General features: G+C 42.2%; 1 protein-coding gene across 1 annotated transcript in view; it reads right to left on the reverse strand.

Annotated features, from left to right (window-relative positions):
• The window catches only part of DNER (delta/notch like EGF repeat containing), a 326,447-nt gene that overhangs the window by 142,054 nt on the left and 162,532 nt on the right, over positions 1–21,861 (reverse strand). The window lies entirely within an intron of this gene.

Here is a 21,861-nt window from a genome sequence, read left to right on the forward strand (position 1 = left end):
AAACTGTTGCCTCTTGCTGGGAACACAGAGAACCATCTCAAAGGAAAACTCGTCATGAATTAACATTTTTAAAATTCTTGTCCATTGGCTGGGTCTCACTGTTCTATTATTCACATTTAATTTAAACAACATACTCCCATTGCTTATAGCTCATAATCTTATTTTCCCATTAGTCTTAGATATGCTATTGCTCTTCTATTTGGGTTCATTAATTTCAAATGTAGTAGCTTATTTTTTTTCAAGTAAGCTTAGAAACATGCAGATCATCTAAACATTGAAGGCAAGACGTGACATTCATGAGTTCCTAGAACTCGTTTCTTTGGCTTAAACATTAAACTCTAAATGATAGAAACAATAATGAATGAGACAGCCATACTCTTTCCTTCCAAAAGACTTTGTAGTTTGCTTGACTGCTCAAGGGAGAAGAAAGTAAATGTCTTTCGGGAAATTTTGTAAAAGATTTTCTTCCTAAAATTGGATGTATGGGTTGGCAGAATGAAGATGTTCACGAGCAGTTTCCAACCTTATCCCTGCAACGTATGTGTTCTCAGCACTCTTGAGTGTGGCTGTAATTAGGCATAAGATTTCCACGTAATCAGTCTCGATCTCCAGTTCACCGACATCTGTGCATTTATTTGCTGCAACGCCCTAATCCACTAACAAAAGTAATATTTGACTTTTAAAAAAATGGATGTCATTAAAAACTCATCCTTTATTGAACTTCCCTGAAAAAAAAATTAGCCTGATCCCACAAGTAAATGATATACCATTCTACTTTCTTATTTAAAAAATCAATTTAGCCTTCTAGTTATTTCCTTTGCTACATCAAAAGAAAATGATAAAGAAAAAGCTTTAATAAAACGGACATTTTAATGTATAAATTATTGATGAGAAGGATTCTTTGAAGAATAGAGATCTTTCCCAACGTCTTCTTCAAGTTCCGTCAGAAGGAAAACTCACCACGAATTATATTTTGAAATGTAAAGCAAAGATGATAAACCACTGAGAGCTTTTTCCAAAGATGGAAAGCCAGTGGGGACAGGGCAGGGGTCAAAACCATCATTTACTGAAGAAAGCCCCCGCCATATGCCAAGTACCGTGTAAGGATTCACTTAATCCTCCCAACAGTCTTGCAAGATCGGTATTATTTTTCTATTTCACCAATGAGGAAACAGACCGGAGAATTTAAGCAGTTTGCTTAACCTCACACTGCTAGTCAGAGGCAGAGGGAGGCAGATTTGGTCTCATTGTAAAGACATTTTTACAATTTAACATACTGAGAAATGCGAGAAATTAAATTACAAAGAATGAGGGGCAGAGTTCAGACGACATTCTGAGAAAGGGGATGAGGGCAGCGTTTATGCACCGAGTGGGAACCTGAAGGGGCTGACCTCCAAAGGCCTCTTCAGCTCTTAGATCGGATGGACCTGGGTTTCAGTCCCAAATAAGCCATAAATGCCCACTGTCCTCCGCCAAGCGATTCCAGGCCACACTGGGGTGCTAACAACCACCTAGTGGGTTTCTTCCCTGTTCTCCCTATTAGGTTGCCAGGGGTGCCATAACAAAGTATTGAATACCACAGGCTGGGTGGCTTAAACAACAGAAATTTATTTTCTCACAATTCTGGAGGCTGGGAAATCCAAGATTAAGGTGTCGCTAAGGTTGGTTTCTTTGAAGCCCTCTCTCCTTGGCTTATAGATGGCCCTCTGTTCTCTGTGTCTTCACATGATCTTCCCTCTGTTTATGTCTGTGTCCTAATCTCCTCTTCTTATAAAGACACAAGTCACTGTCCTAAGGGCTTTGCAAGATGCAGTTACCCTCATTGTTACTGTTATTCCAATTTTATGTTTGGGGAAACTGAGGCACAGAGAGGGTGAGTAAATGGACCACGTTCTTCCAGCTAATAAATTGAAGAGTTAAAATGTGAACCCAGGAAATCTGATTCCAGGATCTCCCCTTTATGTAAAAGAAACTACGGTCAGAGTGAACCACGGACGACCATGTAGCTTAGTAAGAAAAAAATACTACATTGCCTGTTGAGATCCTATTCCTAGTTCTTCCATCTCTTTGATCTTGTGCAAGAAATTTACATTATTTATGACTTTGTTTCCTATTGGACCTCAGGTAATAACAGGAGAAAATGAAAGGAGATGTGCTATAACCAGAGATTCTTTTATTTATGTCGTTGGCTTTAAAATTTTAACTGTTATAAGATCTACAATGATACAACAGATATTCGAGAACACCTATCCAATAACAAAGGGGTTCAGCACAGTCACTTACAGATAAAATGACTGTATCAGTGACACAGGAGGAGTAAGTGGTTGACTGGTTCCTCTTCCCAGTTCCTGTTTGAGTCAGATGATGAAAATCAGCAAATCAAATTACCAGCTAGATTCAGGGACCAGGATATATAGGTGGAGATTAGACATTAGGCTTGGGTAAGATCATCAAAACCCTCAATCTCTTTTTTCCCATGAAGATTGCACTGGCCCTTTACAAATCTTGGAGACAGGGAAGGTGAAGTGCCCAAATGGATGTGGAGACCAGGCAGGAGGTGTACTTGCACCTGGTCCAGCTAAAAGGTACAGCACCTGATCCCTATAGAGAACCCCCAGCTCCCTGCCCCGACTGTTCAAACATTCTGACTGCTCTGTGTCTATCCATAGATCATTCCTGAGTGACAGTTTTTGTTCTTTTGGGTATAACCCATAGAGTTCTCAAGACCTCTGTCACCATGTGACACTCTAGACCCCAAAATGGGGAGACAAACCTGAAGAACTCCACCTGAGGGACACTCACTCAATGGCTCCTCTACCAGAACGTCTCTCTCGTGTGTGATTTCTCTTTCTTCTTTCTTCCCTCCATCTTCCATCCCCGTTTCCTGTTTATCCTCATTCCCTTTGGGCTCCTTCACATACATGGTCTATTACGTTCATGGGCCACGGCTAACCCAACATGCATCTCCAATTCCTATCTTTAGCCAGTACGTGAGCCTTCCTCTGTACATTTATAACTTTAACTTATGTCTACTTTCCTATTGGACCTAGAATTCTCCTTTGCCTTGGTCTTCAGATCTATTTTCCTCTTAATAGGTTATTTTATAGTTTACATACTTTTGTGGATGGTCACAAAGCCAACCCAAAGAGAGAGACTGCAAATAAACAAAAAAGTAAACCACAGCAGAGTTGGTATAATGGATCAGTTCAGCCTTCCTTATGGAGGGTGAATGCAATTCTTCAGCCCCTTGCTCTCCTACTGAAATGAGAATATACACATGAAACAAGATTCTTCTTATTATTGTTATGGTATCATAGCCTAAATTCCAAGAGGTCTGTCTTGATTATATGATCCCTGACACCACACCGTGGCATTTAACTAAAAATATTTCTTCAGTATTGAATGGGAAAAAACTATTTTTTCATCTTATTGTGAATGATTTCATTTATATAGAGTCCCTGATCTGATGGATGTTTTTCTTTATTGAATTTACACTCACACAAATTGAAGTAACACCGGCAGATGTGGGAAGGTCCTATCATTCATTTTAATTAAATCTTATCTCACTACATGTTTGCTGCTTTCATGATTTTAACATTGAACGAAAGGCAGGTTATATCTAATAGATGTGTTTCTCCAGGATAATTAGAAAAGAATCATTCTAACAACTTCCAAAAGAAACTCATCAAACGATCTAACCCAGGGGTGGCAAAAGAATTAGCTAAGTTCACAGGCAAGGTGAATCTTGCTTGCTTTCAAACTGTTTTTATTAATCTATAATATTCTCATGAAGCAATTTCTTTTAGGTGATAATTTAATCCTCCAATTCTGAATCAGAGAAAATCTGCATACAAATTTTTAATGTAAGACACTAACACTGCTCATATCATCCTTTCAACAATTTCTTGGTTAGTGTATTATATTTGAACCATTTTGATGCTTGAAGTTTCGTTTCTAATTCATTTACGACTCTTAGAATAGGATATCAGGTTTAGGTTCTTTATTGGAAAAAGAAAGGTATCACATGCTTAATTCCCTAGAGCCTCAGGACTGCCGTCATCAGAGGGTGGTAATGAAATGTCCATGTCACAGGAAATCCTTGGGCTAGCACAGATTCATGCAAGTGCTGGGAAGAACCTTAATCTCACTTCCTGGTTCATGTGCACAGGCTTGATGAAGGCTGATACACCCAGCAGTGCTGTCATACAGGACAGTCCCCAGTGGAGAAGCCAATCTCAAATAGTTTTGTCTAATTATAATTTTTAAATGCTTGTGTTGGAAAGGAAAAATATTCCATGAGCTAGCCCAAATTCCTGTCTTCTCTGAGAGTGGCATAAATAGGCTTTAGCTACAGAATGGAGCTCAAGGTCATTTATGGCATCGGATGAGCACTTCTAAGGCTTCTCAGACTCCTCTAAAATAAAACTAGTTTTGTTTATTTGGCATAACATCTGTCTCAGAAGTATGGCTCAAATGCCACCAGGCTCCCCTGTTTCTAAACTTAGGAAGAATTGAAAACCAAACACAAGACTCTGATTTGCTGACCAATCTGACAAATCTCACCTCCCCAAACCCAGGTCCCCCTCAGACCCAACACCTCCAGCTGGATTCTAGAATTACCTACTCTTCTCTCTCCTACTAAAATCAGCCCCTGACTAAGCTAAGTTATTCCAGTTTTAATGACAGATAATACCTTAATGTGATACCAATTTAGGGACATTTGCATTTAAATAGGAAATCATGCCCTTATTACGAGGAATTAAGCTCAAACACCAGGATTCCAGGCATCCCCTCCAGGCTGGTGTGTCAAGGAAATTTGGGATGAAGGGACCTCCCTAGATATCCTTGAATCTTACACTAAGTCTATACTCCTAGCCCACCGTATTCTGTCCAACAGAATAAGCAACTAAATTGTACCAATGTCTAGCTATACTTTTATTTTTTAAAGCATTTTTAAAAAATTTCAGTTCAGAAGTAAAAACCCTCATAATTAAAAAAAAAAAAAAAGTATCTCCTACCACTACTGCTGGCTGGCAACTATGGTTTTGCTATTTTTTAGAAGACCCTCTTATCAGGGTTCCTCTTGGGCAACAACTATACACTCATGAGTATTTCTGGCTAAAATTGGTATTTGCCAACAATTTTGTTTTTTAACTGCAAAATTAAAAATACATTTAGCTAAGCAGCGCTTGGAAACTATGGGTAAGAAGTAAAACAAACAGCTGACTGCCCATTTCTGTGGTCAACTGCACCCCTCTTGTCACAGCACAGATCTTAAAGACAAAATAAAACAGAAAACACTAGTATGTAGAGCATATGCTGGTGACTTGGATTCAAAAACTCAAGTATCAACTTTCTCCCAACAATTATCCTTTAAAATGAGAACTCTGAGAAGGAAATTAAACGTGAGTCTAGCCCCAAATCATTACCACTGAAGTCAGTTAAAATCTGTTGTATAGGCCAGAAGCATTCCCACGTAGTTCAAAAGAGGATGAGGGGAAGCAGAGACATCCAAGGATAACAGGGTTGAAATGCCAAGTGCAACAAGGGCCAAAGGAAGGTGGCTCTCGATGGAGGCAACAGATGCCACTTTTATGGTCTGGGTACCATGTCACCTTGTATTTGCAAAGCACTTTACAAAATGCTTGCACATATAGGATCCCATTTTAAATTCCATTAGGATTTTCTCCAGCACCTCTACAGGCCTGTATGCCCAAGGTCTCCCATGCGCCACGGCCCTGTGATATGGACATTTCATGTTTCCCAATATCGGACAGGGATACTGAGGCTCTAGGGAATTAAGTGATGCCATCTGAGTAAGTGCCAGAGTCAGATCTTGACTCCTGAACTGCCCCGTGTCCACTGGCCTCCACCGGGCCACAAAGCCTCCCACTTCATCAGAATGGTCTATACAAACGCGGAAGCCCACACTGACATCGCCTGGACCGGGTACAGACACCATGTGCTCTCTTTAAGCGCATAGATATTTGGTGCAGCCTTGAATTCTCTCTCCAGCTAGATGACAATAATAATAAGGCTCCATAGGCTTCTCAATGATCTAAACAAAACTAAAATGCTAGTACCTTTGGAAGTACTACAAAATTTTAAAACTTCAACCCTTACTAAAATTAAGTCATCCCAAGAGCCTCAATATCCCCATCCAAAAATTCCAGTGAGGAAAATGTCATGTCACAGGACATGATGAGGGGAAGATCCTTCCTACCAGGAAACAGCAGTGGAACTGATGTCTCATTAGCATCTGGTGAATTTCAACCAAGCTAAATGGAATGCAGTATTTCTGATTAAACTGCAAAATGAATTGTCCTTATGATAGAAATAGAAGAATAATATTATACTAATCTAAATAAGGAAGTTGCTAAAATAAATTAGAATGTATTATTTATTTTAGCAACTTGAAACAGCCCTCAGGCAAAAGTCAAATTTGGGTGCTGCTTCTGATTTTAGGCATCACAATATGATATCTTTTTTTTACCCCCCAAATCTTCCACGTGTGGAGAAATCCTTAAAATAGAAGATCAAACCTTGGTTTAAAAATTAATGAAAACAGGGACCTCCCTGGTGGCGCAGTGGTTGAGAATCTGCCTGCCAGTGCAGGGGACACGGGTTCAAGCCCTGGTCTGGGAAGATCCCACATGCCGCGGAGCAACAAAGCCCGTGCGCCACAACTACTGAGCCTGCACTCTAGAGCCAGCGAGTCACAACTACTGAGCCCACGTGCCACAACTACTGAAGCCCACGCGCCTAGAGCCCATGGTCCGCAACAAGAGAAGCCACCACAGTAAGAAGCCCGCGCACCACAACGAAGAGTAGCCCCCGCTCGCCGCAACTAGAGAAAGCCTGTGCGCAGCAACGAAGATCCAACACAGCCAAAAATAAATAAATAAATAAACAAAATTAAAAAAAAAAAAATCAATGAAAACAATTCAAGCTAAAAGAAGGGTGACCAGATTCCAGTACAAGTTCGCACAGTCTGTGACCCTGGCCTGTGGAGCAGCCCTTCCTTAACCTAATCCAAGTTCTAACTAACCCCACGCATCTTCCATTCCAGACCCCTACAAAACTTCTGCAGCAAACTGTGCTTTCATCACTTCAGCAGGTGCTTTCATGACATATAACCCATTCCTTTAATATGTTAGTTTCCACTAACCATTAATGTCTCTTGCATCAATGTTCAATGTTTTCTTGATTTATAGGACTTTGTTCAATTCTCTGCTACTGGCACCACTTGATGGTGATTACCTGATATACTTTGCTTACCAGCACTGAAACATATACTAAATCAAACTGAGACCAGATAATAACGAAGAAAAGAATAGAGATAAAATGTAACGAAGAAAGCATATAAAGAAATGGAAAAGGTTAATAGGAAAGACAAACCAAAAACACACCAGTGAATCTGGGAAAACACTTACTGAATTATAATGCGGAGATAGAAGGAAGGGAGAAAAGTGAAATGTTTTACGTTTTTCTACAGCTATAGACCTAAACACGTGTGCATGGTTATTTTGAGAAAATATAAATAATATTGTATAAGCTGCTATGGGTATTTCCTCTGTTCATGTGCTTCGTATTCCCCAGTCTCCTGCCAAAACGTTGTGACCGTGTGAAAGCAAGATGTGTAAGTGACAGTTCTGATGTCCTGCATAATAATGACCTTTGAATTCCGAACAGCTCTGGAACTTTCCACATTTGCCGGGGCCTCTGCTGACTCCCGGAAGATGATCACATTAGCATCCTCTGCACCCCTCCCTCCACACTGGAGCCCTAAATGTCCCTGCACATAACACACAGTCACCTCTGTCTGAGGCTAAGACACAGCTCAAATCTTCTGCCCAGAACTGTGTGGAAACCAACCACAGGCGTATAGAAGACTGTCGACTGCATGCGCAGCGATGAGCCCAAGGGGACTGCAGTAAACTTGTTCTGCTTCTCCATACAGAGCAGCTGTTGTATTCCAGGGAGAGTTCTCTCATTCCCTTCCAAGCCAGTTTCTCCATCCTTTATTGACTTGGAGATAGCCTGTTTAACTGCAGAATTATCATTGATCTAGAAATTCTCCTCCAGTGTGAACTTGGAAGGGACACATGCTTGTGGCTCAATTAAATGCTGATCTTAGCCTCCAAAAGCCCATTATGTGAAAGGAAGTTGAGCACAGAATGAGTTCCCCGTTGCTGATGAGTAAAAGACACACAGGTTTGGGCCAGGTTTCTTGGGACTATTCTTGGAGTACAAGGAAAAGGCAGTCTGAGGGAAGAAAGCCATACGATGGCTCATGACAGTCTGACAGGTGCTGGGGTAATGCCTGTCCTACCCCTTCCCCATGGAGATGGTGGGTTCCTGGTCAGTTTCCAGTCGAGGCAAGATTAGGGTATGGTCTTCTCTGAATCTGCTTTATCTCATATTCCCTAGAAATAAACCAAGCTTCTAAATGGTTTTCATGCCAATGATAAGCTGGGATTGAGCAGATATGCCAGCACTGACCTGGCCTAGACCAGTATTCAAGGTGGCCTAGGCAAGCAGAATCACCTGCCTCCAATCTAGAGGCAAAACAATCTGGAATCCCCAGGGACCGCTGTTCCTGAACTCGGCCACATGATGTCTGCAATTATCTCTTCTGCTGTAACCAAGACTGTGCCTCTTATAATCTCCTGCACAAAGGGATATAACTGGAATTCGGCTTTGATGGGAAAAATAAAAAATATTTTTCAAAGATGTAAAGCACGTAATACGATTTTTTTTAAAAAACTCTATCAACAGCATTAGTTACTAGGAAAATGCAAATCAAAAACACAGTGAGCTACCACTTCACACACACTAGGATGGCAAGGATTAATTTAAAAAAACACCCAGAAAATAGCAAGTGTTGGTGAGTATGTGGAAAACTTTAAGCCCTCATGTATCGCTGGTAAGAATGTAAAGGGGTTTGGCCACTGTGGAAAACAGTTTGGTGGTTCCTCCAAAAGTTAAGCATAGAATTACCATATGACCCAACAATTCCACTCCTTAAATAAACACCCAAAAGAATTGAAAACAGGTACTCAAACAAATCCCTGTACATGCACGTTCATAGCGGCACTAATCACAACAGCCAAAAGCCAGAAGCGTTCCAAATGTCCATCAATGGTAGATGGATAAATAAATTGTGGTATATCCATACAATGTAATATTATGCAGTCATAAAAAGGAATGAAGTACTGATACATGCTACAACATGGATGAACTGGAAAACATGATGCTCAGTGAAAGAAGCCACACACAAATGGTCACATGTTGTATGATTCCATTTATATGAAATCAAGAATAGGTAAATCCGGAGAGAGAAAATGCAGATTGCCAGGGAGTGGGGGAAGGAATGGAGGGTGACCGCTTAATGAGAACAGCATTCCTTCCGGGGTGATAAAAATGTTCTGGAACTAGATAAAAGTCCTGGTTGCAAAAACATTGTGAATGTACTAAATGCCACTCAATTGCTCACATTAAAATGGTTAATTTTATATTACATGAATTTCACATCAATTAAATAAAGCCTTGTTTTAAAAGCTCTGTCAAGCCTGCACCTGACATCACTTGACTCACTTTTCTGAAGCCCTCCACACCTCTCCTGATTCCATCTCCTCCAGGACCTTCGCCCATTAATTACACCCCACCTACCTACTCTCACATCTGTCCGTTTCTTGCCTTCAGCCTATGCCAGTTCAATGCATCCACCACTCTATAAGCAAAAACTCTTCTTTTGACCCAATCTTCCACTCAGGATACCATCCCACTCTCTCCCCCGCCATTCAATGCCAAGCTTATCAAAAAGGCAAGGCACGCCAGTTCTCCAAGCTTTTCTTGCTCCCTGTAATCCAGCCTCCCCACCCCCCGACCATCACCATCCTCCCAACCGCAAGATCTAGGCGTGAATTCTGCAACCTCTCCTCTCCAGGCGAGCAGGTCAATTTTCAGAAAGACAATCGCTCCATTTCCTTGATCCTCTTTACTATCTATAAAGCTTGCCACAGTGTTTAACAGAAAGGTTGGTTTCAGCCGCTTTAGAAGATTTCTGTTATTTTAATTAGCCAGCTTTCACTTTATCTTTTTAACAGAATTTTAGGGACTGTTCAATTTGTTGTTGATGTGGCTCTTTGCTGGCTGCTGGCAGAGAAGGAAGAAGAGAGAAGGAGGGAAGAGAAGAGCCTCTGCCTTGGGGACCCGGGGGACAGTGGACTGCTGATCCCAGGGTGGGCACTGGGGGGAGGGACGTCAAGGAGCAGACAAAGACGGAGAACTCGTCAAATTGGCTCTGAGCAAACTGAACCCGTGTTGTCACAAAGAAGCCATCTCCACGGACGAGGGACAAAAGTTACAAAGTGCTTTTCAAGGTCAAAGAGAAAAACCAGAATTGTCCCAAACTAAACTGGAGTGTTCAGAAAAATAAGTTAAAAGTGCAGAAAGCAAATAAGAGGTCCAGAGAAAAAAGTTAGCGGGAAAGCTTGGACCAGACAAGGGTTCTCAAAATGCGGCTTCCAGACCTCAGGAGAAGGGGCCCGAGACCCTATCAGGGGGTTGCCAACTAAAACTTGTCACTCGCCATCTGGCACTACAAGGATGAAGTCACTAACCACTGCCGCCACTGACCTTCAACACACTCCGAAAGGAGCTCGGGGAGGAGATCAGGAAGGAGGCACTCTGTGCTCTGGGAAGAACTGGCACAACAGGCCTTCATAGTCAGATATTTTCAGGAGAAGATTCTATGAGCCCAATTTTTCTCTAGAAAAGCACTAAAATCATTAACAGAGACATGTGGTCCTCGTGACTAGCATCAACCTTCTGCCAAAATACGTGCTTGATTGCACGGATTCCCCTTCACCAAAATCACATATTTACTGACCTCTCCCCTACCTCTTCGGAGCACTTCCTCAGAGCTCTCTGAGAGGCTGTCTTCCGGGCCACAGTCCTCATTTTGCCCCCAGTAAAACTTAACTCACAACTCTCACGTTGTGCATTTTTTTTTCAGTCGACAGAGTTCACAAGGTCAAAACTATCTCATAATAATAGGAAAACACAGGGTGCCTTTTTCACTCTGTTGATGCAAACACAATGGTGAGAAACCACTGATACCTTCCTACACGCCAAAGCCGTGTCTTTGCAGCAATGATCTCTGAATCTTCAGCATCTTCAGGTATTTTGCAGGGAGGGGGGGAAAAAGCCAGTCTCACTTAGAATGCCCTGGATGAGGCAATCAAAATTAAAATTTTATGAAACCTCAACAGTGAATGCACGTCTTTTTTTTAACATTCCCTGTCATGAAATGGAAGGTCTGCACGCAGCACGCCTGCTGCCCACAAATGCCCAGCAGCTGCCTCGGGAAACACACTCGCGGGATTGTTATAGCCATGACCTAACTATCTCATTTTTCATGGAAAACCTTTTATCCTTGAAACAATGACTAACAGACAAAGTATTTTTATGCAGACTTGGCTCTCTGGCAGATATTTTCTCTCCAATGAACAAAGCAAGCCAGTCACTTTAAGGAAAACAACCAATAGTTTTTGTTATCAGAGATAAAATTTGAACTTTTAAGGAAAAATTAGAATTTTGGAAAACATTTATCTTCCATTATAAGCTTCACAGATTACCAATTCTTAAAGACTCTTCTGATGAGATTGGTGGTGATATCAATCACGGATGTGATTTCTTGTTATTGTATTATGAACAATATTCGGAAGCTCTGTATAACTCCAATATTTTCCAAATGACCAATGTGTGATGTTATAAAAATCACTCATGGTTAGAAGATCCAAACGGCAAGACATACCAATGGATTTTAATGTAACAGACAGCAAGAGCATTAATATGGTCCAGATCCCACATACAATTAACCTCTAAGAATCTGTCACTTGTCTAGTTTTGAAGTGTTTTCAAGAAAAATATCCACAGGGCTTCCCTGGTGGTGCAGAGGTTAAGAATCCGCCTGCCAATGAAGGGGACAAAGGTTCGAGCCCTGGTCAGGGAAGATCTCACATGCTGCGGAGCAACTATGCCTGTGTGCCACAACTACTGAGCCCACATGCCAAGAGCCCGTGCTCCACAACAAAAGAAGCCGCCGCACTGAGAAGCCCACGCGCCACAACGAAGAGTAGCCCCCGCTCGCCGCAACTAGAGAGAGCCTGCGTGCATCAATGAAGACCCAACGCAGCCAAATAAATAAATAAATAAATAAATAAAATAAATAAATTTATTTTTTAAAAAAGAAAAATATCCAAAATTATCTGAAAAAGATATCAAAACACTTCTCCTTTTTCCAACTAAATATCTGTGTGAGACTGAATTTTCTTCCTATACTTCAACCAAAACAACACATTGCAATAGACTGAATGTAAAAGCAAATGGAAAAATCCAGCTTTTTTCTTCTTTTAAGCCAGACGTTAAAGAGACTTGTAAAAACAAAAACAATGCCTCGCTTCTCACTAAATTTTTTTGCTTTGGAAAACAGTTACTTTCCATTAAACAGGTGTTATTTTTGTTAACATGTGATGGGTCTATTAATTAAATGAAATAATAAATATTTTAATTCCTCAGTTTTAATTTAATGCAGTAAATGTCAACAGAAACAGCCCAATAAACAAAAGCTCTTTGGGTTCCTCGGTAATTTCTAAGAATGGAAAGGAGTCCCGAGACCAAAAAGTCAGAAAACCACTGGGTTAGTTTGGTACATAAAACTACAAACGTTGCATCCAGTGGACAAATCCTCAAGTGAGTCTGTAACTCGGTAGGTAGAAAAATGGGCCAAGATCTAAAGAAAAAGGACAAGGGAGGCCAGTGGGGAGCTATTTTGGGCCAGGAGGGCCAGGAGATTTCAAATAATACCATGTAGAAACCCCTAACTCCGTGTGCCATTAAGACACGTTAGTAACATACACCCAGGGCTCTCTGGTGCCTCTGTCTGGTTTGGGGAAAGTTATGCTGCACTAACCCCTAACATGTGACTGTCACTCCAAACCACCTAACACTCCACAAGTGGGAAGGATAAACTGCAGAGCCATTCACCAAACTCACTCACTGATTCCTGAAACACAAGAGGATGTCACAGAAAGAATGGGGCAAACACCAGAATCAAACCAAAGCTCTAATTTCCTCGACTTCAGGGAAACAGATGAGTCCATTCATACTTTAAAGCCATACTAAGAGCATGGTGGGGAACATTCAAAGGGTTTTTTCCTCCTCAAAATCTGAAAGCAGTACCAAATTGCCTCAAATGGTCACTGGCTAGATATTTAATTAGAGGCTGAGGAGGGTGATAATGTTTCAGAGGAGATTCGGGCATCAGGGGAAGGTCAAGTTCAGTGATTTCCAAAGCCAGTTTTCTGACTTTCGACATCAAGAGAGCAGAGACCCTGGTGGTTTTCCTCGCCCTGTTTTGCTGGGGTGAAGTTCTGTGCCTGACCCTTAGTGGTGCTCACAGAACATTGGATGAGGGATGGAAATGGGGAGAAATAAATGACTCTCCAAGAGGGTAAGTGGAATGAACTCGTTTTTTGTGAGCAAGCGCGGCTGACAGTTTTCAGATCCCTGAAGAAGAGTGTGTTGTGCAGCCCCACCAGACGCCGGGGGCAAAGCCACTTAGCTGCGTTATCCCCAGGGGCTTCCACTCAGCTCACTGACTTTATGGACTGAAAACCAGGACAAAAGGATAAGCATCTCAGGGAGAGGAAAGACAAGGAAAGCAAGCTCACCAAGCTCCAAAGAGATGGTTTTCTTCTCTCTGGAACAAAAGTCTAGTCAGAGCCTTACTTCTGTATTCTAAAAGCTAGTCATTAAAATCTAAGAATAATAGTTATCTGTCTCCAATACAGAGTTATAGAATGAGTATCTCTCCTCTTTGTAAAGACTGAGAGTGTAATGAACAGATTGTAAAATCAGGGGCTGCAAAAAACAGTCCTGGAACTTTTTTATCTTCCAACTGGAACTTTATAAGTCCTGGGGATGTAATGTACAGCATGGTGACTAGAGTTAACAATACTGTGTTTTATGTCTTAAAGTTCTGAGAGAGTAGACCTTTAAAGTTCTCATCACAAGAAAAAAAATTGCAACTATGTGGTGATGGATGGTAACTAAACTTATTGTGGTGATCATTTCACAATATATACATATATCGGATCATTTCGTTGTATACCTGAAAGTAATGCAATGTTACAAGTCAATTACACCTCTGTAAACCTGGAGGTGGGGGGGTTGTAATCTAAAAGAACAGGTTTGGGGCTACGTGTAAAAGGCTGCCTGCCACACCTGGAGGGATTTTCTCTTTCCCTGCATTCCTCATCTCTCCCATACCGGGATTTTCTCAAACTTTGCTCTAGAATGAGAGTCCCAGAGAGCTTACTCCCCTATTGTATTTTATGCCGAAGAAAACCATGGGACCCAGGTTGCTGAATCTTCTAAGTCTCTTTGGAAGGTCTTGAGAGCAGTGACCTCTAATGTCTTGGTTGATTTCCATAGCATTTCACAAGGTTAGCGGCATCTCATCTCAGGCTCCACCCCAGACCCACTGGTCCAGATCTGCACTTTTAACAAAATTCCAACATGTGCACATTAAACTTGGAGAAGTGCTGAACCAACAGGTCATGAGGTCAAATCATCTCAACCTGATGATGCCTGATTTTTCCCTGCGGTAAACAGTAAAACTTTACTTGAAGATGCTAAACAGGCATCGAGACTCACACTGAAATGCTGAAGGTCCCGCTAGAGGCCACACTGCCCAGCAGGGGGAGCCCTGGAGCAAAAGTCCAGAAATCTCCCTTCATTCTTGTCCTGCCTCTACTATGAATTAGCTCTTGGGCTTTGGGCACATAGCTTAAATCTCCCTTAGACCTCGGTTTCCTGGTGTTTAAAACAAAATAGGTGAAGAGGCCTCTAAAATCACCCTCCACTCTAAATGTTATGACCCTAGAAATGTCACCAGTGATATAATCCTCACCCTAACATATTTGGAATGCCACCAGCCAATAATGCCTCTACAACTGTCTGTTAGCATAGGGAGATACATTTCAACCTTCTGGGAAATGCTGATGCCAAATAGAAACTTGACAAAACATCTATCTTTTGGGACATAATTTCACAATTTTTAAAAATAATTTATAATAAATGACTCAAAATGTTGTCATATTTTTGTGGCAGGCAAAGATATGATCATCCTTCTGTCTGTAACATAAAAGGCAGCAATGGCTCTTTAATTACATGAGCACCAAAAATTATAATTTAGACTCAAGTCTGTGAAATTCTAGACGAGCTGATCCTTGACCATTGAAACAGCAACAATTGGGCTGAAGTTAATATTTTTTTTCTGTTTGCCTATTTCCAAGTTTTAGATAATTTTTCTTTTTATTTATTTTTTTTAACATCTTTATTGGAGTATAATTGCTTTACAATGATGTGTTAGTTTCTGCTTTATAACAAAGTGAACCAGCTACACATATACATATATCCCCATATCCCTTCCCTCTTGTGTCTCCCTCCCACCCTCCCTATCCCACCCCTCTAGGTGGTCACAAAGCACCGAGCTGATCTCCCTGTGCTATGTGGCTGCTTCCCACTAGCTATCTATTTTACATTTGGTAGTGTACATATATGTCCATGCCACTCTCTCACTTCGTCCCAGCTTACCCTTCCCCCTCCTGTCCTTAAGTCCATTCTCTACATCTGTGTCTTTATTCCTGTCCTGCCTCTAGTGAACTTACTTTTATGATCTCTGTATTTAGTCTGTTTCTAATATTTATTATTCTATTTTTGTTATCCATAAAAGTACTTTCTCTCTCAAAGGCCCACAAAGTGGTTTCTGCAAGTATAATCTGTGGGAGAAATCACCCATCTTTTATTAGCAAATAAATGTATCTCAAGACACCTTCATTTTGGCATTAAGCATCTATACTCTGGCTCAGAAGCTTTTAATGAGTGTTGTCAATAAGCTATTTGTTCAGTCAAGAGAAGGGTCCCCCTTCCCTTAGAAGAATAAATTAGTCTTTTTTTCTGTCATGTCACTAACCACTGGCTCATCAAGTATTTTCCCATCCACTAGTGTGCTACTCTGACCCTCTCTTGCTGTGTTTTGTTCCCTACTTAAAGGAGAAATTCCTCTCCAGTGTTGGCAGAACCATGGGGGACCTAACCCCACTATATACCAAACAGAACTTTTAAAAGCAACTTCACACTCTGATTGTCAGCTGCTATTTTAATGCTCAGAAGTATACATTGAATGCCTTTCCTTTGATGCTTTGATGGGCTTTCTCATCTATGCTGTCACCCCATTTCTTTCTCACAACCCTACCAGGTCTCAGGCCCTTTTCAAGGTCTCATGAGGGCCTTTTTATTCACACTGATGATGGTGGAAGAATTAGCTCTCAGAGAAGTGATGGACGAAAGAATATGACATCTATTTCTGCCCCCCGGCACGTTGCTACTTCCTAACCTAAAGAGGAGTTCGCCAATGGTTTCAAACCAAGAAAAGAATGGCATCAAAGATTCCATTTGTTCAAATTATTCTGACCTATTTCTTTTTTAAATGATAGGGAAAGGATTGGCAATACTGCTTAAAATGCGCCTAAGGGGTTCCAGCAACATTCTGGATCACACAGTCTGTGAGAAAGGCCTTAGATCAGAAAATATATTCTGATTCATGAGTTTATAAAACAAATACACCACGTCCTTTTCATGTTCCCATATTTACCAAACATATAACCCAAATTACATATCTAACTGAAAACCTAGAGGACTAGTTTCCCATCACATCTTTGGTCTTTTATTTATTCTGTTCATTTAGTTCATAGGCAGTTTTTGAGCATCTCCCATGCAGAGAGCACCTTGCTAGTTGTTAGAATGGATACCAAGGGGACCAGATGTGACTCCTAATGTCAAGGAACTCACCATCGGAGCCGCCCCTGGGAAACTCCCAATGATCCCGCGTCTGAGCTGGATGTTTCCCTGGGCTCCCAGGACACACCTACCAGGCTCTCCCAAAGCACACATTCCCAGTGCTCTAATCCATGATTTAGTGTCCAGCTCCCAGCTCCCGAACCTCCCAGCTGCTTCCCAAAGGGCATGTCTTATATGAGCAAACGTGCATCCCCCAGAGCCTAGGGCAGTACCAGGCACATGACAAGCAGTGACTCTGCCCGGGAAGTGGCGTGTGAACTAAAGTGAACACAAATAATAATGCATGTATGAAATAGAAGCATAAACCAAATGCATGTGTCTCATAAGAAAAATAAAATGTACGGGGCTTGAGAGGAGGGAGTTTGCACTGGGGGATGACGGACAGCTTCCAGAAGCAAAAAGATTTTGAGCTGAGCCTGAAATATATTTGGGCAGGTGGGAGGGCGGGGGGCAGAGTGCAGCTGAGCATTCCAGATGGAGGAAAGAGCACGAGCAAAACCAGGGAGATGCGAGAGAGGAATCGGGGCGGGGAGGGCGGGACGTGCAGGGGCTGAGAGAGGGGCTGAGGCTGGAAGCTGGAAGGGGTGACCAGGCGCCCCACTCACGGCTGGCTCGTCACTCTGCTCTGTGAGTCAGAGCTGAAATAAAGAAACCTCAGAAACGGGAATTTACTGGGAGCCCTACCAAAGAGGCAAAAGCTTTTGAAAAAGGGGAAAAGATGGAGAGGCATGCTGATAGGAGACAGACAGGCTCCTGGAAGGATAGTGTCCCCTACCTAGACCACATGGGGTGTAGAGCAAGGACAGCAGGTGTTATCAGGCAATAGATAAAGCAACCGGTTCAGGCCAATGACTTATTTCTAAACCCAACCTAACCGGAAACACTCATCTGTAGGAAGACTAGGACTTCCTAGGGCTTGAGCCTTTGCCTTCCAAGAGTAGGGAGGGAGGTCACAGAAGGTCAGGAATCTTCGGAAGCCAACAGTCCAGCGCTCTGCTCACGCGTGGGCCCACACCTCAAGATAGGACTAAGCCACCAGCTCTAGAAGGGATTAAGAATGGCTCCTTGCCGTGATGCCAGCTCAATTCTTTCTCAAAACAAAGTCTGAGTAGTCAGCTCTAGTTTGCCATCTAAACAGCCTAAGGATGATGGATTCAGAAGGCAAGCACCAGAGAGATTTCTAAGGAATCTTCTAAGAATGGAGGCCTGACCCCATTTACCTATCAATATAGACCAGGGCCAATGAATAGGAAAGCTTTGTGATATGGATTGAACCATTACATCACTTAACAGCATTTATCTTTTTTATTGACTTTGTGTGACCTTGAAATTATTAACAATGAAATCTTGGGAAAAAAATACGGTGCATATTTGCTTTAGGGAATCAGCAAGAATAGGAAGACGGTAAGCATGGCTCTTGAGACCTCTATTTCCAGAATTATGATCCACAGTCGACTTCTGCATCAGAATTGCCTGGCTGCCCAGCAAAAGGCATCATGATCTGAGTGGTAGGCCTGGAACATGACTTTTGTCAAGGGCCTCAGGTAAATATTGGGCAAAGTAAAATTTAAAGCCAATCCTTTAACTTTGTTGGGCAAAAGATGCAATTGGGTAGAAAGGGAGCAATAATGAATCAGAGAAAAAAAGTGGAGAGAATCTTGTGATGGTTAATTTTATGTGTCAGCTTGGCTGGGCCATGGTGTCTAAATAATTGATCAAACGTTCTTCTGGATGTTTCTGTGAGGGTATGTTTGGATGAGATTTACATTTAAACCGGTGGATTTAGAGTAAAGCAGATTGCCCTCCATAATGAGGGTGGGCCTCGTCCAATCAGTTGAGGTCTGAATGGAACAAAAGGCTGACCTCCCCCAGCAAGAGGAATTCTGCCTTCAGACTTCACCTGCAACATCAGCTCTTCCTGGTTCACCAGCAGACTGTCTCTGTACTAGGAACTGCAACTCTTTCCTGAGTCTCCAGCCCAGCAGCCTCCCTCATCGGATTTTGGATTCCCCAAGACTCCATAATGGTGGAGCCACAATGAACCAATTCCTCAAAATAAATCTCCTTAATTGATTGATTTATATATATATATGTGTGTGTGTGTGTGCCTATGCACGTACATATATATAATAAATATTAAAATTACATACATAAATTTTAAATCTATATATATATACATAGATATCATATATATACATACAGAGAGAGAGAGAGAGAGATCCTATTAGCTCTATTTCTCTGGAGAACCCTGATTAATACACATCTCTTGCTCTTGAGAGACAGGGTCATGGAACCCAACTGGGTCTAAAGAAGGCTGAAGGCCCACACCAGCAAAGAGCCCTGACAGTCACCTAATAAGGTAATTAAGGAATCATCAAATAGGCAGCAGCCGACCTTGGTGACAAAGTTCAAGAAGAAGTAGTGGTCAACAGTCAAATTTTTTTCATAAAGAGAAGATTAGAATCAACCCTTGTAACAAAAGCAGTTTTCAAATACTACAGTGTTATAGTAAACATTTAAAAAGACCTTCCCAGGTTGGTGGGATATCTAAGAACAGCAAGCAAAAGCTTTATCACAAACCACCCATCACTCAAAATTGTGAAATATCCTCCAGCCAAAGCACATCTAACAAAAGAGAATTGAGTCCCATTACAAAATGAGAGTAGTGTGGAAGTAACAGAATTGCTTTTATCTTGATGAATGATCTAACAAAAATGACGAGAAACAATAAAATTAAACCACCAAATACAGTTCTTTTCGTTTTGTACGACAGAGTAGATTCTTGCATTACGTGGAAGGCTGGACTACGTAACTCCTAATTTTGAGAAACAATAAAAAGAAAGAGGGGCTTCCCTGGTGGCGCAGTGGTTGAGAATCTGCCTGCCAATGCAGGGGACACGGGTTCGAGCCCTGGTCTGGGAAGATCTCACATGCCGCGGAGCAACTGGGCCCGTGAGCCACAACTACTGAGCCTGAGCGTCTGGAGCCTCTGCTCCGCAACAAGAGAGGCCGCGATAGTGAGAGGCCCGCGCACCGCGATGAAGAGTGGCCCCCACTCGCCGCAACTGGAGAAAGCCCTCGCACAGAAACGAAGACCCAACACAGCCAAAAATAAAAATAATAAATAAATAATAAATTAAAAAATTAAAAAAAAAAAGAAAGAAACCTGAGAACAACAGTCTTTTATTGCTAGCAACAGCGTAAGCTGCTACAACAGCCAAAACAACAATCGCAGAAAACCACGGGACTCGAGTGGACACAGAAAAGATGCCCCGCCTTTCCATTCCCACTGCTGCCGTGGCTCTTCAACCCCCCACCGTCTTTTCGGGAACAGTAAGACTGGCCTCCAGATGTGTCTCATCAAGATGACAATGTGGCAGGTCTGTAAATGGACATGGCAATTCCAGCCTGATCATCTGCTTACAGTCACCAGGGGTAATTATCGTGTCTCAGACAGGATGACTGGCCACAGTTTCCTTAAATTCACTGAAGGCAAATGCAGGCTTTGACAGAATCAACAACAGCAGAGTTCTACACTTTAGAAGCACCTGGTGTGGAACTGGGAGGTAGGGGCAGGGGGCAGAAGGGTTATCTCAGGAAGGGGCACTCAGGAGCTGGTACCCGTAACGGAGCTGTGCTGACATTAGCATGGATTCCAAGGCTTTTGAGTCATTTTCTCACAAAAAAACAAAGCACTCTGGCAATGTTTGCCAAGTTACGTGCCAGGTGCTTAATACTGCTACTGCCTTTGCAATGAGTCCATTCTGAGCTACCAGCCAGAGCCTCTTAGCTAGAGCTTTCACGCAGATGAGACCCCCGGGCAGGCTGGATGCCACCGACACGCATGTGTTAAGATAACAGGGTGACTGCTTTTCGGACAAAAGGGTCATCCGTTAGAAGAGAAAGCGCACATGCAGTCTCAACCACTGTGTCAGCCCGAGATTCTAAAGACAGCCCTCGGTTCTTCGTTGAAGACATTTCTCTTTCACCAGTATGATCTTTTCAAGGGCTAATCGGGCCACAGAACTGTTCACTGAGAATAGTAAGAATGAATTTGGGCAAGACCCGTGTGCCTCCGCTCTGCAGCCTCACTTGGAGGGTCTGACCTCTTCCACCTCGAGCAGGTGGCATTCCTCAGCTTCTCACGTTCACCTCTTCTAGAACCTCCTTATCAGATAAGCTCCCCACTCCTTCCATCTGATATAGCTTGAATCTCCTAATCAGATAAGTTCCCCACTGCTTCCACGTTTTTGTACCCCTCCCTAGCCTTGATGGTCATAGAAGAATGCTCAATAACCTTTACTTTGTTTATTTTTGCATAGAATGAGTTGATAAATAAAGCTTCCCCTCAGGACAGAAAAGAGGCAAGTCCAAGTTGGCCGAGACAGAAGAAAACGGGATCTACAGGGCAGGCTCAGCTTGTGAAGGAAATCTCACGCTTCACCTCCTGGCTTCACGCCGGTCACTCTCCCTTCCCCCAGGGATTTGGTTGTGGCTTTGGTTTACACTTGTGCCCCTTTTCAAAGATTTATCACAAATTATTATCCCTTTACTTTCTTGGGTTCCTAACCACATTCTGCCCCCTACAGGGGATATCTTACGAGACAATGGTATACTTAAGCCCCTGCAGTATTACACTTAAGACACAGGTTTCCCAAGACAACATGAGCAGTACTTGAAAGTGTCTTCAACAGCCCTTTTGTCCATTAGCCCCAGACCTCTCACTTGTCTAAGTTCACACCACTGTTACTGCACGTGCTGACATTACCACAAGGAGGTGTCACCAAAGAAAATTTACCTGTGTTACCCTTCAAACTGGTCTAAAATAAACCATGCTCTTTGGGGATTTGGGGAACCCACTTTCACGTAGCACGAACCTCAATATAAATATGTGTAGAACTGGGGAGAGGGGAATGGAGAAAAAGATGC

Source organism: Balaenoptera physalus (assembly GCF_965194825.1).
Source record: "Balaenoptera physalus genome assembly, chromosome: 6".
Lineage (NCBI taxonomy): Eukaryota > Metazoa > Chordata > Mammalia > Artiodactyla > Balaenopteridae > Balaenoptera > Balaenoptera physalus.